The sequence below is a fragment of the Callorhinchus milii genome, unplaced genomic scaffold (assembly GCF_018977255.1).
Source record: "Callorhinchus milii isolate IMCB2004 unplaced genomic scaffold, IMCB_Cmil_1.0 Scaffold3, whole genome shotgun sequence".
NCBI classification, from domain to species: domain Eukaryota; kingdom Metazoa; phylum Chordata; class Chondrichthyes; order Chimaeriformes; family Callorhinchidae; genus Callorhinchus; species Callorhinchus milii.
In genome coordinates, this window is record NW_024704744.1 from 59,997,826 (window position 1) to 60,023,055 (window position 25,230).

A 25,230-nucleotide genomic window follows, 5' to 3' on the forward strand; every position below is an offset into this window, starting at 1 on the left:
ATGGTCTTGTCCCACCAATCCCCTGCTCCCTCCACTCAGTGGGCACTGGTATGTTTCATGTACCCCACGCCGACCATCCCACCATCAACGGTCAGGGTTTCAGCCTATCTGCCCCTACTCTCTGGCACTCCATCCCATAGTCCCTTCATCTGGTCACTTCCCTCACCTTTTTCAAGGTCCACCTCCAGACCTTTCTGGTTGATCGTGCTTTCAGCCATCACTACTCTCATCCACTCACCTCCCTCACCCTTAACCCCCCACTCCCAGCTCGAGTACATACCATAGACTGCTTTGTGCCTTGGGAAGGTCTCCCAATGTGAAAGGTGTTATATAAATGTAAATTTGTGTTGTATTGTTTGTTAGCTTGCTCAATGTTCCATTCTGTTTTGTAATCTGAATCTGACATGTTGTAGGGTATGTTCAGAGCCCTGTTCAGTGCAGAGAGACTTACACTTATGTTAATACAGTACGTGGCTAGCTTTACACCATAGCTCTGGACCACATAATCTGCGAAACTCTAAAGTGGACAATGATATTCCACAGCTGCTTCTCCATACTCTGCACTCACTAGAGCTACCAAATTCTTATATGAATTCAATAGCAGTGGTAGCTCCAGTGAGTGCAGATTTTCCACACAAAATATCTTCAAAGAACAATTTCCTTAAATTCCTGGAGGCTAAATTAAGTGGGAAGTAGGAACGTGAGGTGCTTTTTGAAGTTCCCCAACAACAATGAGATTTTTTAATTTATTCTTAGAGGGCAGGATTACAATGCAAAAAGAATACGAATATTTGTGTTAATATTCCACATCAACATTATGAAGGCCAATTTAAAATAGGCACTTAATGTGGGGCAGGTCTGCTGGGGGCTTAGATCAGTGCTTTAGATAGATGTCAGGTCTTCAACCCAGGTTTAAAGACTGAAGGCAGCTGCAATTGGAATCCGATTAATGATTCCATTCATTAACAGCCCTTTCTGCTTCCAACCTAGTCTGAAGAAATGTTCTTGAACTAATAGCTTAACGCTCCTCCTGTAAATGAGCATCTGATCATCTCTGATGAAAATGAAACACACTAATCATAAACATACTTAACGTTCCTCAAGTAAATGTTATTATTCAGTTAATTAAAACAACAATGAACAACAACAAAATTACATTTATAGAGCGCCTTTCACGTCGGGAAGACGTCCCAAGGCGCTGAACAGTCAGGTGCCGAGCATGGGGGAGGGGTGGGGTAAGGGTGACCAAAGGCAGAGAGATGGAAGGGTGACTGAAGGCACGATCGAAGAGGAGGGTCTTGAGACCGGCCTTGAAGGAGGCAAGGGAGGAAGCGAGGCGAAGGGACCGTGGGATGGAGTTCCAGAGTGTGGGGGCAGAGAGGCTGAAAGCCCGGCCGCCGATGGTAGGGCGGGTCGGGCGGGAGACATGGAGCAGGCGGAGCCCACTGAATGGAGGGAGCGGGCAGGTTGGTAGGGAGTCAGCAGGTCAGAGAGGTAGGAGGGGGCAAGGCCATGGCCATGGATGGCTTTGAAAGTGAGGACAAGGATCTTGACCTCAATCCTCTGGGGGATGGGGAGCCAGGGGAGTTGGGCGACGGTGGGAGTGATAGGGTCATGGAGCCTGGTGCGTGAGAGTACATGAGCTGCAGAGTTTTGGATGATCTGCAGCTTGTGAAGAGAAAAGTTGGGAAGGCTGATGAGGAGGGAGTTTCCATAATCGAGCCTTGATGTGACGAATGCGTGGGCGAGGGATTCAGCAGCCTGAGGGGTGAGGCAGTGGCGGAGTCTGGCAATGTTGCGGAGGTGGTGGTAGGCAGTGCCGGTCATGGCGCGGATGTGGGGGAGAAAGGACAGTTCAGAAAATCACCCTAAAATAAATGCAAAGCGACAGCAGAGATGATCTTTCACTTACCTGGAAAGAATGTAATTAGAGCTCCTCATTTCCCTTTCCTTAACCCAGAGCGGTCTTCACTGAATGTGGACAAGGCATTCGTGTCATCTCCCAGCACGCTACAGAATTGCGGCTTGGAAAACAGCCCCCACAGTGCAATCAGGTTTGTGTCAGGAAGAGGAAGGAAATATAGTTGAGAATTTAGGGTATGAGGTGGAGTGGCCGGGCGGTGGCGGGGGGGTAGAGTATTAGCCCTGGGGTCGACTTAAGAGTTGTAAAGAGCAATTTCAGGACAGATACCAGGAATTTTTTCTTTATTCGGAGGGTAATTAACGAAAAGGTTGCTGAGAGAGAGAGGGTGGTTGAGGCCAGGACACTATGGGGTTTTTAACAGGCACCTAAATGGGCAAATTAAACCTCGGTTTGATACAAAGGACAGCATTTCTGATGATGCAGGGCTCCCCTGGCACTGTAGAGTGTCAGCTTGGACTAGGAACATAATTCTTGACATGGGGCATGACCTCACAGCCTTCTGACCCAGAGGTGAAAAGGTTACTAAGAGAGGAGGCTTCTGTGCGCTTGCACATCAATCTTGGTTCAGTTGACACTCGTGGACAGTAACGCCATTTTTCAACAACCTGCTTCTTGCTGCACTTTCTCATTTATTTCCCAGGCGAGTGACTGCCGTGGGCTATTAATGAGACGGCAGGGCTGGTGGAGGGGGCTGGGCCATTTCACAAGGCAAGGCAACAAGACGTCAGAAACTGCAACTGACCAGTTATGGAGCAGCATGACAGCAGCCCCAACATGAAGAAAACACATTAGGAGTCTCATTTATTCTACTGCATTTTCCTGCTCAGCGTGCAGCTAATGGCTGGTACACAACGGAAATTCCCCAGCACAAGAATGTACTTTCCAGAAACGTCTTCAAAGGCTGCACGAACGATTAGCATACTTGAAAATATTGTTCTACAGCTGCTGTGCGGAGCACAACCAAAATTAATCATTTTTTCAGAGCATTATGCTAATGCGGGATACGTGTAAATTTCCTTTAATTTAAGCCAAGTTGGGTAGTGTTGGGGGAATTTATTTCTAAAAATCCTGAACGGAGTTCCACTCTATGTGGAGATACTACTGCTTGGAAGTGGTGTTACGGTTTCCTGAGCTAAATACCGTGGACATACTATTGTTTTTAATCTACTGTAACAGTGAAGCCCTGTTATAACATGTAGTCGAGAGTCCATAAAAATCACAACCAGCACTATAATGTGGCACCGTAAACTGTCAAGCCAATTACATTCACAGCACACGTGTGCAGAGAACTGGCATAGTGAGCTTTTTTAGTCACTAAAATGACTGATTTCCAAGAAATCAGAAGTTGGTGTCATTGATGACCTGATGACCTGGAAGTTGGCCAATTTTTGCATGTGAAGCAATCTGGCTGGCTCTCTGCATGCACTTTGGATTTTGTGGTATGTAAAAAATAATAATAATAAATAATAACAACAATAATAACATTTAATTTGGTATAATGGCTTTCATGTCGTGAGGACGTCCAACGCACTTCACACGATTTACTACAACAACAACAACAACTTGTATTTATACAGCATCGTTCAAGCGAGGCAGCGTCTCGGAATGCTTTCTATAAAGTGGAGTGACTGCGTATTGTAGACGAACCATTTCAACACAGTAATGTCTCGCAAACAGCCATGAAACGAATGATCAATTTTACGGGTTGCTACACACAAACCTCTGTTATAATGAAACATGTTATAACGTGGTTCTTCTGCAGTCACTGCCTGGATAAAGGTAGAGAGAAAGAGAGAGAACAAGTTCTAACAAGACCTTCACTTAAACTGGGAAAGCAGCAAGAGTATTAACCCAAACTAATTCATTGAAATTACAATTAAGTTATTCCACTTTTCTCCAGCCACTGAGTGTTGTTGATCAGAACAAATGCTTTGTCTGCTCACACAAGGACATGGCTTCTGAGGAGTCAGACAACATAGCACAACGATTATCATGAACATTTAGTGCTGTTTTGCCTGAAATTTCCTAGAGACGAATTTACTCAAAGCAATTTCTAATGCACCCGCAGAGAGTTATCTTTGAGCCATAAATGACTTCTCTCTTAAATCATGCTCATTTTTGTTCCACTGGTGGATTTTGGAATGAATTTTGCTTTTCAAGGCTTTCTTAGACGGTCATAAAAATACATGTCAATAAATACATTCAGAGCCACCATGAAGTCAATAAAACAACTGCTATCCTGCAGTAAATCTAAACATTGCAGAGCAAATGCCACATTAGAGAAAAGGGTTGGGAAGTGGGTGGAGGCAAGAAAGGAGACTACGACTGTCAACTGAAGATACAGCACAGATAGACAAATATAGTACCCGGCTGCTATCAGAGAATAGATAGTACACAACTTAGAGGTTGTTAAACACAGATGCCAGACAGTTGTTTGAAAAATCCTCTGTACCATATCAAAGAAGGCAGACAAAATACAAGATTTCCCAGTGGCACAGTGACACTGCACTTTCATTGTCATTCAGACCAGGATAGTTCCCGGGTTTCATCTCTGACCTGCTGAGGCAGCAATGGTGGGACGTAGCTAGGTTTATTTCAGAGACGTTCTATTACAAATAGGTGGGAGAGAGGGATTTTTCTTCCAAGTGCTTTCTACTGCAAAGTGCACATATCTGGGATGGCAAATAAGGATTTGATCAGGCTTGTGATCTTCCCCTTCCTCAGTGATTTAGCAACCTACAACACAGGGACTGGACTCGCTGTCTAAAGACACACAGGAAGATTGAGTGCTGTGTGAACAACAGCCTATTCCACTGGAGACCGTGTTGACATTTCTAGTGTTGACGTGAGCGACTCTTTAGGTGGGTTGGATCTGGGTGCCACATATATGCAAGGCTGGTGAAGGGGGATGAAAAATGAAGACTGTTGCAGGAGAATCTTCGCTTCTGCGACTGAGGTTAAGTCATTATTGTGCAGAACAGACTCCTTCATTCTGCATATAACTTGCCCTATGCCTGATTTAGTGGTGTTTGGTGCTGACACTGGGCATAAAATTTTCCCTGGACAGACAACACAAAGTAATTATACGTCTGTAGGGTTAAGGAAAAAGGTCCCTACTAAAGTCACAGCACGGTTTTCATTAGTTATAAGAGACATTCTATGCAGACCTGACAAAAGGGGAAATGGTCATATTAAATTACAGTAAAATATAGTCTGTCACTTCTAATAATTAGAGTATTTCCAAAGAGGTTTTGTTGAACAGATACTTCATGTAGTACAGCTCCCTGCAAATCACAACAATCGGGATGATGAAAAATGCAATTGAAGGGCTGTTACCATAGCGGTTTGACATGAAGGAAAGCCAAAGGGCAGAGCCAGGCACTAGTTAGTAAATAAAGGTTCTGCCATTTGAGTGTGCAGCCTGCAGGTTAAGGGTGTAATCAGCAAACAGCTCTTCAGCACTGAAATTAACACAGCCTGCAGAAAGGCCAACTGCTTGAAGTTAGTAACCACATCTTGCTCAGTCGTAGCTGAATATACTTGAGCTTTCCTGCTCAATATTTATTGTCAAACATTCCCAACTGCTTCTGCAGATAGAGCAAAAGTCAATGTGCAGCTGAATCATTGTGCCCCAATTTAGAGATACATATCAAATATGTTCACACTATATTTGGTTGCAATCACTGAAAACTGCAGATTTTAATATTAAAGTCAATAGATTTGATCTTCCTTTTCATTAAGTATCAACCTATCTTGGCTGGTTGCACTCCTGCCTTTGTTGTGGGTTCAAGAGCCACATCGGGACTTTGAGCTCAGTCGAAGCTGATGCAGTTTGTGCAATTCACTATCCCTTTACTCCTCAAACCGGATTTGAAACCATAGCCTAGATTGCTGGGGTGAGGTTCTCTACCCTCCGCACCCTATGTGAAGGATGCTTTGTAAATGCAAGTTGTTTTGAAGATTGCCTTTATCTGTTAGCGGCAGAACTGCTATGCGCAATGAGTTTGGGCTCCATTTCTCATTGAACATGGTCAAGCAGCCAAGAAGTATTTAATGCCCAGCATTAACCTAGCAATGTCACTCCTGATGGCTGGTGTGGGAAATAGTGCAGGATGGAGCACCCTTTTCAGGATAGCCTGAGGCATATTGTTGGTAGAGGGAGCTTGCCTCTGCATCAAGCTGTGCTGCTCCCAACCAACAAGTGCCTACTTGCCTGATACTTGACCTCAAAATAGGAATTTGTTCCATTTCCTGGCACAATCATTCCCATCGACCTCGGAGATACAGAATTAAATTGATCACATTCTCGCCTAAGAAAGAAAGATGGTCAGAACTTCAGTCAGTCTTCAGGATAGGAGGAAGACTGGGATTGTACTGGTGGAGCAGAGAGAATGGAGGAAGTCTGGTTTTGTGTATATATATATATGTGTGTGGGGGGGAAGTGTCTTGGATTGTATGTGTGTGGGTGGGGGGGAAAGACTTACAATGTATGTGTGGGGGTGGAGGAGAGGGGAAAGGAGGGGGAAAAAGCATGACATCGAAAATCAATTATAGATTAAACCTCACTTTAATATTCAAAATGGGGGAAACACTGAATATACTTTAGAAAAACAGAGTTGTTTCTCAGATGACATGTACAAAAAACAAAAGGGTTGTACTACTATTGTGTATCAAAAAGAAACAAGCTGGCAACCAGCCCTTGTCCTACTAACTAACTCTCCCAAGAATGTTTAATGGCTTTTAGTGATAGCTCTGCTGCTGATTTGGTTGCAAATGTATTCAAACGTTTCTGCTTGCAATCATTTCTAACACCATGCAACCACAAGATGAACCTCAATTTTCTTAATTTCACCAGGCCTTAAGTAATTCGTGTATTGATCCTGAACCAAAAATCAGCTTACGCAGCTAAAGATAACTTCATAGAAACTTGTTAAGCTTGTTTCTTTTTTGAAAATCTCTCTTCACATGGATGACTTCTGCTTCACAAAATCTGAAACCTCTCAGTGGCTTTCCTAAACCCTCGAACAATTACAGTTGTTTCTTTTAACAACCCAGTAGTTTATTTTTATTGTTATCAAGGTAAAATGGAGGTTAGTAATAATAATAATAATCCTTGCATTTGATATAGCGCTTTTCACGTCGGGAGGACGTCCCAAAGCGCTTCACAGAACACACTGTAAAGTGAATTGACTGTATATTTGTGGGCGAACGCGGCAGCCAATTGCGCACAGCAATGTCCCACAAACAGTCGTAGATTGAAAATGACCAATTTATTATTGTTTTGTTTTTTTGGAGGGATTATTATTAGGCTCTGCGTGGAGTAAGGAAACTTGCCCAAGGTTTCGCCCTCTGCCTGGAATTGAACTCAGGTCTCTCACTTGCAAAGCGAGTGCTCTGTCTACTGAGCTACAGGACTCCACAAATTGAGGAATGGAATACTTGCCTATTTAAGGCACAGACTGTGACCATCAGAGAGATAGATAAACACTTGGGTACTGGAGGTGTTAATGGGGTATGGAGCAATAATAATAATAATGGGATTAAAAGATTGGCCAAGATCAAGGTGAAATGGCTTGATGGGCTGAATGGCCTCCTCCCGTTCCTGTTTTCCTATGCTCCATGTCAGATAGAGCACAACCAGATTAAAGTTGTCTCGACTCTACCCCATCCACAGAAAAACTCTTCGATTCACTGGTCCAAATGTTCCAGCTCATCTCTTCAGAGAGACACCAAGAGTTCATTGCTGAATTGGAGGCACATTCTGCTTACGGGCCCACTCTCTAGGAACTGGATTGATACCAGTTATACTCTGGAGAGATGGTGACCACGTGAAGTATCACAACTGCTGTCTTGGTCTAGCTAAGATAACTCAGCACACATCAGGGGATCAGCTATTCTGTGGGAGTTCAGTACCAGGAAAAACACAAGGCTCCTCTACCCAGCAGAAGAGAGGGGATTTTCACAATGTTACTCTGAATTAGATTGAAATACAGGTACCAGAGGCAAAATGGCAGGGTGTTAAGACCACTGCACTGACGAGTCCCCCAACCTTAATTCCTAACATCATCCTTTCAGATTAAAGAGCACCAGGTCGGGGGAGGGAGGTTTCTTTGCATTTTATGTTTTCTGTTAAAAAATGACAATAAAATTGGAGGAAAATAAGTTAACACAAGCCCCCCCCACCCTCCTCTTGTTAAACTCAGTGAACCCTACCCTGCAGAATTCCAGAAATTTATCTAGTTAATTGACAATCAATTTTCTCACCTTTTATGTATTAGGGATCAGCACATTGGTAAATTTCTAGGATCTGTAATCCTACAATGGCAAGTAGGGTTATTTTCCTTCACAGACTATCTCAGAAGCAAAGCCACGAATGCAACGGGTGCTCAGCACTTGTCAAATCAAGCTGCAATCTCTCTTTGCCAACACCTCGTGAGAGGCCCAGATCCAGGATGCTATTTGGCCCATTTGTTCCTTCATGATACCGACCATACTATTTTCCTGTCATAACATCAAGCCGTTTCATGAACGAGTCCAAAGCTCCAGCCTCTACCACTCTCCCGAGTAACCCATTCCAGCTGTCAATTACCCTCTGTACAAAGAAATACTTCCAGTACCTGTGCCCTTTCGACCTAAGATTGCCTTGGACTGAAAGTATTGTTCTGGATTTATTTTCTCAATCCCATTTAGCGCCTGGGGTAAAAAGTAGGCATTGATAGTGGAAATTATAACTGGAAAACTTTTAAAAATGAAATGCAAGATTGATAGCTGCCCTGTAACTTCACACGTGCAATGAGGGAATCTATTTTTTGGGGGTCCACTTTCAAAAACTATCAAAATTGTAATGTACAAATCCTCCAGTGAATGTAACTTAGTATTTCTGTAATAACCCAATCAATCTCGCTGATGTCTTTTGAGCTGGGAAGGTAACAGCAGCGTCTTTAACGCCTGCACTTGTCTCGCTGTCAACTTCCCGCCTCCTTCCCCCCCTCCCTCCTTTCTATTTATTGTGGAAAAAATACTGCATTATGACTTCAAATTAATGTTTTTATTAGCATATTAGAGGCACATCTTAACAAAGGTTTATTATACACTGAGGTTTGCTTTGATGCCCGCACAAGGTTTTACAGAGATTCTGACCTCTTGGGCTGCAATCCCAAGTGGTGCTTTTCTGTCAGGTGTGAACTGAATCGGCACCTTTGGACATCCTCTTGACATGAAAAGCGCTATACAAATGTAATTTTGTTGTTGTTGAATCCTTTTCACAATACTTGTACCTGCCTGCCTAACCCTTGCCCTTCTGCCTTCCCTGTGCCGGTCTTGAACTTAATTTCAGAAAGGTTTTAAACAGGAACAGAAGTAGACCGTTCAGCTCATTTTATTTAAATTATTTAATTATTTAAATCGCAGCAGCTAGTTTTCCCATTTAATGCATTCCCATTTCCCTGCATGTTCTCCATATAATGCTCCATCTCCATCTTATACATCTCAAATCAAACCACCATCTATGGTCTTTCAAAGCAATGCTTTACTCAATTGCACGACCCACTGTTTGAAGAAATATTTTTTGGCATTACTTTCAACAAGAGTTGCTCTGATTTTGAAATGATGCCTCCTTCTGGATTCCCACCACGTAAGAGCAAAGAGTCGTTCCCTATCTACCTTGTCAATTTCCATTATTATTTTATAGACTTCAGTCAGCCTGAGGGAATACAAACTCGGTTTACCTGCTTGTTTAGAAGCAAACTCCTGCTTTACAAATGTAATTTTGTTGTTGTTGTTGTTGAGCGAGTGAGGGGGAAGATAGAGGGTGGAGAGAGAAGGGGGAAAGAGAGGAAGGGGAAGAGAGAAGGGATGGGGAGAGCTTGGAGGAGTGGGAGAGGGGGAGAGAAAGAGGAGGGAGGAGGGACAAAGAGGGGAAAAGAGATGAGGAGAGAAAGAGGTTGGGGAAGAGAAGGGCAGAGGGGACAGAGAGGGAGAGCTCTCTCCCCTCCCTTTTAGGCAATCTCCCTTTCCTTCTCTCACACACACTCTCTCTTTCTATCAATTACTCTCGCTCACTCCCCTTCTCACACACTCTCTCTTCCCTCTCACACTCCACCGCCCCCTCTCAATCTCTCTCCCCCCTCTCCTTGCCTCCCCGCCTCTCCTTCTCTCTCACACACACTCTCTCCTCAACACACTGTTTCTATCCCCTCTCAAAATCTCTCTCAATCACCCTCTTTCAATCTTGCCCCTCTCTGTTTCTTTCTCTTGCCCCTCTCCCTCACATTCACTCCCTACCTCTCCGCCTCTCACACTCTCTCTGTTCTCGCTCTCAAACACTCACTCAGTCTCTCTCTCTCACTCCTGCTTTCTTACCTCTCACAAACATACACCCTCTCCTCTCCATCTGTCCCTCCTCTCTCCCCCTCCCTCTTCCCTCTCTCAACCCCCCCTCTCTCCCACTCTCTCCCCCCACCCCCACATTTCTCCCCCCCACCCGCGCTCTTTCCCAAGCACAGGTCACTCACTATCTGTCATGGCAGGAGCCGGCATTTGGTTACTAAGGACGCAGTTGGTAAGCGATGCGCTTGCCTTCCTAACAGACTGCAATAAAGGCTCTGGGCTCTACGTCCTCCCAACCGCTGGCTCCTGCCGCTGCCCTGGGAGAACATTCACTGGGGAGGGAGGGAGCGGATTGGAATGTTGGAAATGATCTCGGGCCGGATGTGGCCCGCGGGCCGCCAGCTGACCCACGCTGGATGCAGCCCACGGACCTTTTCCAAATAGGGGATGTGGCCTGCAGCAGCCAAAAAGTTGGATCACCCAGGTCTAGGCTGACACTTTAATACAGTGCTGGAAAGTGCTGCATTATCAGGGGTGTCCTTGGGAAGAGAAGTTAAATCCAGGTCCCATCTGCCTGTTCAGGTGGATGTTGAAGATCTCATAACACGGCTCAAAATAAGAAGAGAATTTTTCACAGGCCAACATTCCAGACAAAATTAGTCGATCACTTTATGGCTGCTCGTGGGACATTGCTGCAAGCAAATTTGCCGAGACTTTTGCCTATAGCATACATACAGGTGTTACAGTTTGCAGAAAAAGCACGTTGATATCCTCCTAACATGAAAGACCCTGTATCAAATGCAAGGGTTATTATTGCAAACAGACTTGCCCGCTGACCTAGAATGGACGAGCAGCTCACTGAGTTTCACCGCCCTTGTGCAGCTGATCCTTTCACGTTAGCAGCAACGGAGATAGAAACGTGTCTCTAAGTCTATTCAGCCCAGTGTGGCACACTAACCATCAAGCCTTTCGATGCACATCCATTTCCTCCTTCCACAAGAACAGATGTATTGTTAACATATTTCTCAGAGCGCCATTTAACATACCCAAATGATTCTTTTTTATACATAATATGTCCCAAGCTATTGCATTCTAAATATTTAATGATTTTAAATGTGCAATACATCTCCTGCCAGACACTTTATTTTTGCATTAAGGAATTACTGGAACCTGTTCACCATTAACATTTTTGTAGCATTACAGGCACAGCATGGATTCCCCGCAGCAAGAACAATCCATAATTTTGCCTTGCTTATTGGCCCTTTTCTCATGAAACTAATGTGTGGCCATACAGATAATGCATGAATAAAAGAAACTCACATCGAGCCTGATGATCTAGCGGATAAATTGTACTGCCTGTGATTTATGTGGGCCTCGAGTGTTTTACTTTCAGCTTGCTCATATGTGAAACGTGCACAGTGTTAAATCATCTACTGTGCAGTACACTTTCCCCTATTGCCTGAGAAGACAGCAATAAACTCACTCTGTCCATCTCTCACTACATCTCTAACTGATCAGTTGAGGATTTGATACTGGAAAGGATCACATGAAAATTCATTAGTTTACTATATTAAATACACTGTACACCAATCTGTGTTTTTTTCTCTCTCTCACTTTCTATCCTAATGACAGACTCATGCTGAGGTACTATTCCACAGACGCGTTCAGGACTCTGGTACCTTCCTCAAATATATATATCCTCCCTTCCCACCCCCTACATTGTTCTCAATGGCGATATCCTTGAAGCCAAAGCCAAGTCGATACTCCCAATACAGTGCTGGGGGAGTCGCATTGTCAAAGGTGCTGTCCTTCAGATGAGACATGCAAACCGGTTCTACTGGTTCAGGAGGATTTAAAAAAGGAGGATTTAAAAAAACACCATGGCACTATTCAAAAAAAGAGGGGAGTTTCTCCTGGTGTCCTGGTCAACAATCCTCCAGATGAAATTGGTCACTTACTTCATGGCGGTTCATGATGCATTCTTGCGCTCAAATTGCTCTCGTTTTGGCCATAAAAACATAGTCAGTGCAGTTTACAGTAAATCCTGTTAAGCACTTCAAATCATCCTCACGATGTCGAAGGCTCTTTATCAAATGCAAGGATTGTTATTATTATTGATAGTTCAAACTGCACCCTAAAGATCTGAGAGACTTGCCTACCAATGGGAAAAACATGTTAATAAGGTGGACTAGAATCAAAAAAAACTATAGAAATGGCCAAAGAGCAAAATAGCAAGTCTTCAACCTTCCCCTAACAATAAAGTTCAAATAAACTAACAGTATTTTTTTTAAAAAACAGCACCAATCTCATCAACACTTATCCCATCCATCAGCAATCACAAGAGTCATTGTTGAGCTGGTGATGAACGCCTGATCTCATCGCCAGGGCATTCTGAAAGGAAATGATAGCAATTCTACCTAACAAGCAGCTGTTTTATTCTGCAAACCAGCCGTCTCCTGCATGTCAAGTGCTCTCAATAGAAAACACTGAGGTCTGCTCTCAGGGCCACTGATCAGCCATGCCATGTCAGAGCACTGGTATCACCCATTGAGTAGAGCTCACTGCTAACGCAGATACTTATTGAAACTAATTCATTTAAAACGCTGTCCAGGCAGCAAATCACCAAGCCGCATTTCAATAGCAGCTATAAGCAGCTCATCAATAATTAAAAGCACATTTTCCCTGCGAATCCAATCCTAACGACAGATAATAGGGTATTTTACTTAAAAAGAAAGTGACTAAATAGGTGAAGTCTTTAATTTAAAGACTGTTAAAAACCAGAGCAATCACAGCTTCTCCCACGTCTGTAGTCACCGTGCTCGTTCTTCAATGTTCTGCAGCATAGAGAGGTTTTGATGGCAATCATCCCCGCTTAGCTGACATACATAAAGTTTTATGATGAGCAGTGTTCAGCTATGGCAAAACTAAAATTACTGAGCTACTCATTAGGAGCGGGCTGAATGAAGTTGCTGTTGATATATGAACCAATCAGTCACTGTATTGATTAGTACAAGACTATGTGCCTCTCGCTTCTCTCTTTCACAACCAGATTCCACATCATAGAGGCCCATATATCAGTCCTGGATTTTACAATCTCTCCACATTACTGTAGGCTTAAAATACAGAGGGCTTAAAGATAAAATAGCTGATTTATAAATACATGCGCACATACTCACACAAAGCTGGCTGGGAGTTAGTTACTAAACTGTTATTTAATCCTTGTTGAGGATCTGAATCTTGAGCGTCTTTGACCGTTGGAATTTGCTCCCTTACACAATACACCTCCCATCATTTTGTCTCCTCTGATGGTTTCTCCTCCCGTCTCCGCACAGTCACCTCCAGCATACCCCAAGGCTCTATCCTTAGTCCCCTTCATTTTCTCATTTAGATGCTCCCTTGACGTGATATCATCCGCAGATATGGTGTACCTTTGGCCGGGTTGATTTGATTGAGTGAGTTTCCAGGTACAATACAAAATTATACTTATATAGCGCTTTTCACGTTGGGAGGACGTCCCAAAGTGCTAGACAGTCAGAGATTTGGACTTTTTGGACCCAAGCTGGGGGTCGGGATCGGGCAGGATGGAGGGCAGGGAGGATAGGAGGGTGGCTGAAGGCTCGGTCGAAGAGGAGGGTTTTGAATCGCCTCTTGAGAGGCAAGAGAGGGAGCGAGGTGAAAGGATGGAGTTCTATAGGGCAGGGGCCAATGGTGGGGCAGGCCGTGCGGGGGGACATGGAGCAGGCCATAGGCTGCTGAGCTGAGGCAGCAGACCGGTTGATATGGGGTCAGCAAGTCACAGAGATAGGGAGGGGCACGGCCATTGAGGGTCAAGGCCATTGAGGGCCTTGAAGGCAAGGACAAGGATTTTGAACTCTGGCGGAGGGAAGCCAGTGGAGCCGGCCAGGGTGGGGGTGATGGGGTCAGGGAGCCTGGTGCGGGAGAAGACATGAGCTGCAAAGTACTACAACACGGAACCGGAGATACTCCTCTCCTTTATATTATGAGCCTAGAGGTGTTTAATATATTGGTATACTGCAGCATTCAACAGTATTTCTTGGAACAGGTTAAAAATCACACTAAAAAGGATGAGGCTTACAAAAAGGATTTGCTGAGACTTAACCAAAAGAGGTTTAGTAACAAGACGCCCATCTCAATTAGCATGTCTTTGAAATTCAACCAAAATTCAGATCTGTGGCTCCGAACATAAGAAAAAAGCTCTGAAGCTCTGTGACAAACAGTTTACTTTTTCTTCTGCCAATGTAAGCCTCTTTATTGCAGGCCATGCAAACTAAGGATTTTTACTATGAAAGGCACTCAACAAAACAAATCATTTCAATCCCACCAAATAATTTCACACAACAGTGCCTTCGCAATGGTTGTACGTTCTGTGTTCACAGCATCTGAAAACTATTGGAAATTAAAGCTCATGGTAATTACTAACAGAAACACGCAAACCAATCTACAAAGACTTCCCCTAAAAAACACAATAGCTACAAAAGCAACAATGGGTAAAAAGTACCATCATAAATTGTAATTTAAATTCCGAGAGCAAGCAGTGTATTCACACTGACAAAAATGCTGAAGACGGGCTGGGCTAAGGAGTCCAGTTTACAGGTCAAGGCTGCTTTGCAGAATACTTTGCATGCAGACAGCTTTATGCAAATTATTTACTAAGTTTGGCTTGGTTGGAAGGAAGGTTATGGATTCACTGCTTTGTCAGAGGAGTTGCCTTTGCAATGAGATCACAATGCAAGTTTCAGATAAAAATAGCCGCCTCACTGTCCTCCCATTACCACAACAAGCTTTTTTTTAAGCAAATCCAGGATTCTCGCATCAACCACTCTTCATTGTAGCTTGTTCCTTTCATTAATTTCCTTCTGATTAAAGAAATATTTCCTGGTGTTTGCCCTGAAATTGCCTTTTGCAGCCCTAAACAGGTCCCCTGTTGTTTTGTTATCTTGGTGCATTTGAAAGTTTTGCTCTGGGTTTACTTTCCAAAACGCATTCAAAATGTTGTATACCTCCTTATAGTCACCTCTGAGACGTCTCCTTTCAAGATTGAAGAGCCCTAACATGTCTAATCTGAGTGATTTAACTTGCAAGTCTCTCTCCCTCCCTATTGGGATTAACAACCTCAATGTTCCCCTCCGCACTGCCTCTGGAATCTGCCTGATGTCGCGCTTGTATACTCCAGGCGACTGTGACTCTGCACAGACAGCTTCCTTGATGTCCTGGGTTATTTCATCGCAGAAGAGGAACACACACAAAGAGGGAAAGAGGGAGTGTAGAAAGTTAAGTCACTCAGATCCACTGTCTCATGGTTTTCCACTGTCAATTTAATACAATTTATTTAGATTAATAAGCACCTTTCATGCCAGGAAGACATTTCAAAGCACTTGACAGTATTGAATGGATGCCCGAACTGGGGGTGGGAGCAGAGGGTGGGTGTGGTGAGCTTTACAAGAACAACTTGCATTTATGTAGTACCCTTCATGTGGGAAATGTCCAGGAGTGCTTGAGTGAGCCATTGACAATATTCTGACGGTAACTAACTGCGCACAACTTTGACCAGGAACAGTGAATGCTGTACTCTGTCCAGTGCCTTGGGTCGTCCTCCCGACATGAAAGGCGCTATCCAAATGCAATCTTGTTGTTGTTGTTGTATGGCAAAAACAGCCCTAAAGACAGCAAGAAAATGATTAAGTCTGTGGTGGGGTGAGAGATCTGTTTCTAAAGCTCCATTAATGTTCCCCTTATTTGTGCTGAGCAAAGGACAACATTAAAGTGAGTGATCTATTTGGGCAATTTGTATTTATTGTAATAATTTGTCTTTAATAGCACAGCTAATAAATTCCATTGGTGCACCTCTGTATTTTTGACATCACCTCTGTTGCACACTGTGTGGTGGTGGGGGGGAAGTTGAGATTGTTGCCAGGACAGGAGAAGAACCTCCATTTTCTCTTCAAATTGTGCCATGGGATCTTTAGTATCCTTCTGAACAGGCAAACCCCTTTACAGTATATCTTGTGTAGTGCTTTGAGATTTCCTGATGATGTGATAAAGCATTATATATCATACAAAGATTATAAGGGTTATTATTTACCCAAATAATCTTTGAATGAATATTATTGCAATAATCTTTCCCTGCTCTTCAACCTTATATAATGGTCACATAACATTTAATAGTCCCAAAAGCAAGGTATAAGACTAAATAGAATAAAGCTACATGTACACTTCTAGCAGGGATAGGTGTATTGGCTGCCCAGGTATCCACTCATGACTATTTTATTGGATCTGTTCAAACTATTCAATTCCAGCTCTCGGTAGGAGCAGGTCCTGTTCTGCAAAGCAAAGTCCAATCTCTATTTTGCATCTTGTTCANTTTTTGCTGCTGAAACAACTAAAATCTTAAACTCTGTAAAAACAAATGTAAGAAGTATTCCAGCAATTCAAGGGTTAATGGCAAGGCATTCACCATCGATTCAAGGAGTAAATATTTGAATGCTTTTTTTTAAAATTACCTTTGTTTTCTTACCCTTACAGTATCCCTACAACAATATTACACAGAACAAGGATCCCGGCCTTACTCCTTTGACTTCTCTGTATCATAATTGCATTCCTCATCTTTTAGTTTTCTCCCCTCTATCGTGTCCTTGTCTCAGCTATGCCAGTTATCTGAAGCGCTTATCGACACTTTATTTGGAAAAGAAAAAGAACGTTTGTTGGAGATTATATTTACATGAAAAAAAACCTTGAAAAGACACTGCCTTTCGCTAATCTTCTGCGCTGTGCTTTTTGAATCATACTCAGAGAGAAAAAAAAACCTTGCATGGGGTCTCGGACTTCTGCCATCCATCAAACAAAATCAAAACAAAATTATTGTGTGAAGCATTTTAGAAACCAGAGCTCACTGATTTTAACAAAATACAGCCAACAAAGGCCAGAACATTTAATCTATATTAAATCAACAAGAGGTGCAGCTTTCAAATGGAAAGTCAAATAAACTCACTTGCCCATCACCTTGAACCAGCTGCAGTCTCTTAACAGTTTGCCAGCATGGTTTGCACTCACAACAATCTAAAGACACCCAAGCCTTCTGTGGTGTTTTCATGTTAGATTTCTCCACTCATTGACTTTTGTCCACCTTTTCAGCTGCTCTGAACTACTGCGGACCAGCTATCTCAGCTCAAACCAGGGAACAAAAGTGAGGCCTATCTGTCCTGCACAGCTTGTATCTTCCAGGTCAGTAGCTTCAAGACCATATCAGAACAATAATAATAATAATAATCCTTGCATTTGATATAGCGCTTTTCACGTCTTCTCAACATCTCAAAGCGCTTCACAGAATAATAATAATAATAATAATCCTTGCATTTGTTATAGCGCTTTTCACGTCGGGAGGACGTCCCAAAGCACTTCACAGAACACACTGTAAAGTGAATTGACTATATTTGTGGGCAAACGTGGCAGCCAATTGTGCACAGCAATGTCCCACAAACAGTCATGGATTGAAATGACCAATTTATTATTGTTTTTTTGAGGGATTATTATCAGGCGAGTGGTGTAAGGAAACTTGCCCAATGTTTCACCATTAGCCAGGATGCTGCAATACTCTGCCCCAGAAAACTGTACAGACAAAATCAAAAGGGATGTTTAAAAGAGAGTATTAAGGGCTATGCCAAAAGGGTGGGGCATTGGTGGGCATAACGATCCAATAATGAAACAGGCTCAATGGTCTGAATGTCCTCCTCCGGTTCCTGTTTTCCTATGTTCCTAAACACTATTTCTGGATGTACCACACTGTCGCTTCTATCAGCTGAGGTGTTGTTCTGGCTCTTTAACTAGGTTTGTCAACAGAAGCTAAAATGCTTGGCCACAGTAGGTGAACATTTGTATAGGAGCACCACCTCAGACCTACTCCTTCTTCCTTTTAGCACACGCAAGCACAAATAATAGTGTGTCAGCGCAGTTGCTGATTTGGAAGAATGCATGAACGAAAACAGTGGGATTGTAAAGGATTTCAAAAGATCTCAAGGGATTGCTTGATACGCGAGAGGCATTATGGTGTAAATTAAATGCCAAAAAACAAAACATGTAGCCCCGCTGGATTTGTCCCCATTTACTCTTAATATCGTGACTAACTGGAGGGAATGTGTAACCTGTTATCTGGCTGTAATAATTAGACTCAACCAATTGTGCTATTTACCAATGAACGACTGCCGAGAATGGAAAGGAGCGAGGATGCTTTGGAAACATGATTACTCAAGTTCACTTCCCCACAACAGAACGGAGTCTGAAGAAAATGGAAATGTAATTGACTGCAGCAAGCATCATCCAGGGCCTTAGCTCTGGTTATAAAAGCCATTTCTCACTACACTTTGGAACAAACCATTGCTATAAAGAAATATCACTAAATGGGAAACGGTGACTTCAAGGAAGATTTCCTGGATTTCAGCGTCCTGTGTTCACATTTTAATCAATACCCTATTTTAATCAATACATTTTAATTAATACTCTACCCACCCTCCGCAATCTTTCATCCAAATGCTAATGTATGTGCATGCGCCCAAGACCAGCGTCTCTGATAAAACCAGGTCCTTCCCCCCAACTCAGTGGGCATTAGCCACACTGCTACAAAAACGATTCTGCAGAAAGTGGAGAATTGTTGCTGTACAGAGCCTGGCTGCTTCCCCATGGAGGGAGGTCAGAATTTTCTGGTATATATATTAGTCGGCTGGAAGGATATCCACCTTATTGTTTTCTCACACACCTCACAGTAGCCGGTTACTGAACAAGCGAGGCATCCTCTTGCCCTCTTGACTGGAGAATGCTTCGCAGCATCTGAAGAGCTTAAAACAAGGGGCACAGGAGAAAATGCTACATGTTTGAACAAGGCAATAAGCGTTAGCTTGCAAACACTCAGTTCCATGAGGATGGGAGGAGAGGGGCAGGTTGAAGCCTGGTTGAGTTCAATACTTGATCTGAACCATGTTGATTAGGGAGGTACCCACACAACAATTAAACTGTGTAGTGCAGTGACTGGGCAATCTTTAGCATCCACAACACCTAATGTCGATGATTAAACCCACTTTAAGTGGCTGGCAATTATCTCAATGATCTAATGTCTTTCTACGTTCCCACGACATATAAACTGCTCCAGTTCGGCTCTCATGGTTCATTATGTCATCTGCACCCAACGTGAGATTAGTGCCTTGCAGCCACGCCCAATTATCCACGGATCGGAATTAAATTTGTGCAGGAGAGTTACACCTCAGCATTATTTCTTACTACATCCCAGTTAGCGAATCCCATTGTAATGCTGGACTGGTTGGACTGGTAAACACCCAGTCTTCTAATCACGGGAAGCACTTGGGATCCACAACAGAACATTTTCCTCATTTACATGCCCCCTCTTGGCAATGTCATCTGCAGACACGGGGTAAATTTCCACATGTATGCGGATCACACTTCTCCTCCTCCAGCTGCAACTCCAGGTCCGACGATGTTCTGAAGGCTTGTCTGATCGACATCAGGGCCTGGATTAACGCAAATTTCTTGCAACTGAATGTCGACAAGATGGAATCCATACTCGGTGGCTCCCATCAACATCTGTCCGGCAGCTCTAACCTCCTTAACAACAACAACAACTTGGATTTATATAGTGCCCTCCACGCAGGACAGAGTCTCAGAGTGCTTTACAGTAACGGATCCCGGGGCCAGGCCACAGGGAGGGGGAGGAAGGTGACCAAAGGCGAAGTCGAAAAGAAAGGTCTTCAGCAGAGACCTGAAAACAGGAAGAGAAGGGACGAGACAAAGGGAGTGTAGAAGGCAGTTCCAGAGCCTCAGGGCATAGTGGCCGCCGAGGATGGAGCGGAGGACTTGGCGGACAAGGAGGAGGCCAGACCCAGAGGAACGAAGGCAACGGGCACTGTTTTGAGGAGAGAGGAGATCCTTAACCTCCCCAGCCTATCCCTCAGGTTCAACGAACTGGTGCACAAACTAGGCATCAGGCTGGACCCACAGCTGTACTTTCTTCCCCACATCCGGTCCCTGACCAGGACTGCCTTGCTACAGTACCTCTGCCACACTTCCCGCCTCTGATCGTACCTTAACCCAGACGCAGTCGAAACACTTGTCCATGTGTTCGTCAACTCCAGAATCAATGTTTCAAGTGCTTTCTTCATCAGTCTCCCCAGCTCCACCATCCACAAGATCCAACTGATCTAAAACTCCACAGTCCATATACTCACCCGAACTAAACTCAATACCCCCATCACATCAGTCCTAGCCAGGCTCCACTGGCTCCCTATCCCCAAACGGATCAATTTCAAGATCCTTACACTTGTTTTCAAATCTCTTCTTGCCCTGCTACCTCCCTACCTCTCCGTCCTGCTTAGTCCCCAACCCACAACCTCCGCCTCCTATATGTTCCTCGTGCCCTGTGTTCCACCATTGATGGCAGCAGTTTCAGCCACCATGCCCCAAAAATCTGGAACACTCTTCCTCTATCCCTCCGTCTTGCCCCTTCCTTCCCCATCTTCGACCATGCCTGCGGTCACCTCCACCCTCCCCACCGGCTCGGCGTCGTGCTCTGCCACTATCATGCGCTCTGGGGCACCACCCTGCATGAGGGGCACTGTAGAAATGCAAGTTGTTGTTATCTGAATTCCACAAGTTACTTTTCACCACAAGTAATTGCTCATTCCTGATCCAATGAAGAAAACTCAAGAATGAAACTTAAACAGAGTAACAAAGCAAAGCAATGATTTCTAACCTCCACTTTATTCATTTTATTATCATCATAAGTTTGTGCCCTTTTTATTATTGACTTGCCGACCAGTGGAAATGATGTGGACTGGACTGTTATGCTGGTACCACTGATCGCTAAACACCTACATATATAAACTCACACAAGAGCAAAGGATCCTCAGAGGACCCACGAGCCAACTGTCATCATGCAAGAAAGACTGGATCAAAATCCTTTCATAGGTCTCACAAATCTATAACCATAGGTTGTATTTTTTCGTCTTGAAAAGCGAATGCTGACAGAGACCTGACGGAGGTTTGAAGGATTTAAAAATTTGAAGTCATATATATTTTTCAACCGTGTAGAAAATTTAAAAATCAAGGGTCACAATAAGGACAACAAATGCAAAGAGGAAATGCAGGAAAAATTAATAATAATAATAATCCTTGCATTTGATATAGCGCTTTTCACGTCGGGAAGACATCCCAAAGCGCTTCACAGAACACACTGTAACGTGAATTGACTGTATATTTGTGGGCGAACGCGGCAGCCAATTGCGCACAGCAATGTCCCACAGACAGTCGTAGATTGAAAAAGACCATTTTTTATTATTGTTTTTGGTTTTGGAGGGATTATTATTAGGCTCTGTGTGGAGTAAGGAAACTTGCCCAAGGTTTCGCCCTGCCTGGAATTGAACTCAGGTCTCTCGCTTGCAAAGCGAGTGCTCTTGTGAGACACCTGAGACATTGACAATGTAATAATGTGCTATATTGAATGCAAGGAGTATTATTATTTTTAAATAGGAACATTAGCAAGGTAGGCTTGTGGAATAAACTGCAAACACAGATCGTGGAACAATAAATCATAAAGGCTTCAAAAAGCAACCAGACAAGTTCCTGATATTCAGAGGGTTGAGGGTTAATAGGCGAGACAAATCAGTCTAAATGAGTTAGAATATTTTGATATGTAGAATGAGTAAGTTAGATGCTCCCATCTAGTCTAAAACCTAACTATATATACATATACACATAAGCACAAACCTGTGCCAGTTGCTGAGATTTTTTATTAATATGCTTGCAAGAAGAAACCCTTTGTCAAGAACATACGTAGTATGGTCAGCAATGGAATTTGTGGTATGAATCAGACGTGCAACTTATCAATTTACAAAAACATAAACCACTGGTAACCTGAACCTCAAACCTGAAGGTATCACCACCCGCTACGTGCATCTCCTCAATTGACTATAGACCCTCTTTGTGTGAGGGCAATGTTTTGCACGGATGTGCGAAGCAGTAATTGCTCCCAAAGTAAAGAGTGAAAAATTCTAATTCACTGGTATATTATGACAGCCACAAACATAGATAACTCTGGGAGCAGTTAGTGCTTTGTACCCAATGCTGAAATGCAAGAGTTTGGAAATACCCATTGTTTATATTGGGTTTACTCATCACGTTGGGAAATGTAAGCTTTGTGATGACATTATAAGCGTTGTAATGTCCACCAATAGTTTACTTGAGGCCCACTCAGGAACAACAACAACAAATTGCTTTCATGTAGCATCTTTCATGTCGGGAGGAAAGCTGCAACATAACCTGTCAGGTTAGCTCAGTTAGTAGCACTTTCACCTATGAGTCAGAAGGTTCAAACCCCACGTCAGTACTTGGAACTAATATAGTCTAAGCTGATACTCCTGTTCAGTGCCATGGGTTGCATTGTTGGAGATACCATCCTTTAGATAAGACGTTAAACCGATTCCGGACTACCTGTTCAGGTGGACGTTAAAGATTCCATGGCACTATTTGAAGAGAGTTTCTCCCAGTATCCTAGCTAACAATCCCCCAAATAAAACTGGTCATTCATTTTATGCCTATTATTGGGACATTCTTGTGCACAAATCGGCTGCTGCGATCCCCACAAAAATTAGTCACTACACTTTACAATATATCCTGTGAAGTGCTTTGGATTATCCTCCCGACATGAAAGGCGCCATACCAAATACGAGCATTATTATTAGTGGTGGCACATGGCTGCACACAGTGCTCTTTTGTGTGCGTACAAATAATTCACATCATTGAACAGGATTGAGTGTGGGGGGTTTTCATGCAGCAACAGATTTGATATCACGTTAGTAGAACTCACACTGAACTTGTGAACATAAAGGTTATTGTGGGGGCAATAAGTTATAAAATATTTTCTGTACTTCATGTGATGTCATGTGAGTCCTGTAGCTCAGTGGTTAGAGCGCTCGCTTTGCAAGCGAGAGACCTGAGTTCAATTCCAGGCAGAGGGCGAAACCTTGGGCAAGTTTCCTTACTCCACACAGAGCCTAATAATAATCCCTCCAAAAACCCAAAACAATAAATTGGTCATTTTCAATCTACAACTGTTTGTGGGACATTGCTGTGCGCAATTGTCTGCCGCGTTCGCCCACAAATATACAGTCAATTAACTTTACAATGTGTTCTGTGAAGCACTTTGGGACATCCTCCCGACGTGAAAAGCTCTATATCAAATGCAAGGATTATTATTAGTATTATTAACATGATGTTCAACGGACTAAATAAACCATTCCCCCAAAAAACATGGGTGGTGAGAAACTAGTCTCACTACTTGATTTACCTTGAAGCAGTGGTGCTCTACAGTTCATGTCACACCACAGAGTGCAATTCCAAGAAATGTGGTAAATAAGATTAAGTCTCATTATTGTGATAAGAAATAAACACAGAAAGCAAATGGAATAATATATCTCCTCTGGCAAAAGTTGAATGGACGGAAAATCTTCCTCAAAGCATTCAAGACATTTTGTTTGACAGCTCTTTTTTTTAAAAAAAAGATAAAACACAGGCTGGTTATGATGGGGTGGGTTTTCAAAGGTTTTGCTGGATTCTGGCAGAATTAGGATTGTTCGCTTTAATTACATTTTGTCAGAAACATGACAAGCTTTGTGACCAGTGCATCTAAACAGTGTGTGGATAAGGTTTAGGAAGTCATTAAACACAACCTGTGTAGCACAACAAAAGGGATCTGTCTATTCAACTCTGACACATGTAACATCTTTCCACACAGATATGCCTCCACATTGGGATTTAATGCAATACAGTGCGAGTGTGGCTCTAAAACCCTCTCCTGGATAAGCGTGATCTGAGAGATCAGCAGATATTCTCTGACAAGTGAGAAAGTTTTCATTAAATTCAAATTCACTGTCTAAATCCTGCAAACAGGCATTAATATAAATAGAAGAAAATTACATTTCAATGAATCAAACTGTCAAGCAGAATCATAAAACTACAGGATTATGAATTATGCATCTCGCACATCAGACGACATAGCTCTTGATTAAAAGCGTGTAGAACTAACAGAGAAGAGGAACTGGAGGTGTCTTACTCAGGTACTTTAATCACTTTTTATACATTAGTGAGTTGCAAAAGAAAGATAGTCATGCTGCCAGTTTCCCACTCCCTGGCAGTCTGGAAAGATACAAAGGTGCACTCGCTGCCCTTTAAGCGATCTGTGATGCTGCCCTGCATGAGGGATGCTATATAAATGCAAGTTGTTCTTCACATCTTTAGAATTCAGAGGTCAGTTTGGAGCCTGGGTTAGTGGGTTGGTGGAGACCAAAGAGGCAGACGGATACCTGTGTGTGTGTTTGAGTGTTTGCTTGAGTATGCGTGTGTTTGAGTGTTTGCTTGAGAGTGTGTGTGTGTAGCAGCAATCGGCAGGAAGGGGTCACGACCAGGGATAAACAGTTGAAATTGGAAGAAGCCAGAAAAAATGTGTCATTGGTCTGTTTACAAGCAAAAATGGTTTGGTTTCAAGATATAAATATATTAATTTAATAAATCAGTGAAATTCAGCCTCTCGACAAAGGAAGGGAATGACTGATGGTGCCCACAACTCGACGTGAAGCATCTGTTAAACATGTGGCGTGAGTCACCTCAAATGTACAAATTGGGGTGATAATTGATTTCAAGACAAACCTTCATAAAACTTTTCCGCAGAGCAAACACACAAGAAACAACACAAAGCAGTTTGATGTAAATCCACAATCACTTACAGGCCAATGCTGGTGTTCATGACGTACTGACTACCAGATGTGCTATGTCCGATCATACGACAAGCTTGTTATTTCACAGTCCTTTTAAAGGTATAATCCGAATCCTCAAGCTAACAGCACTGAGCAACCTGATAGTCTCAGAAATCCCTGACTTTTTATTTAATTTTGTTGAATAAG

General features: G+C 43.1%; 1 protein-coding gene across 3 annotated transcripts in view; it reads right to left on the reverse strand.

Annotated features, from left to right (window-relative positions):
* The window catches only part of smyd3 (SET and MYND domain containing 3), a 400,254-nt gene that overhangs the window by 238,139 nt on the left and 136,885 nt on the right, over positions 1-25,230 (reverse strand). Inside the window, exon 1 of one of the 3 annotated variants that reach the window (XM_042332904.1) lies at positions 1,913-1,930. The exons of the other annotated variants lie outside the window; for them this stretch is intronic. The gene's annotated coding sequence lies outside the window, so the exon portion shown is untranslated. Of the gene's footprint in view, positions 1-1,912; positions 1,931-25,230 lie in introns of those variants that run through there. 3 annotated transcript variants of the gene reach the window in all.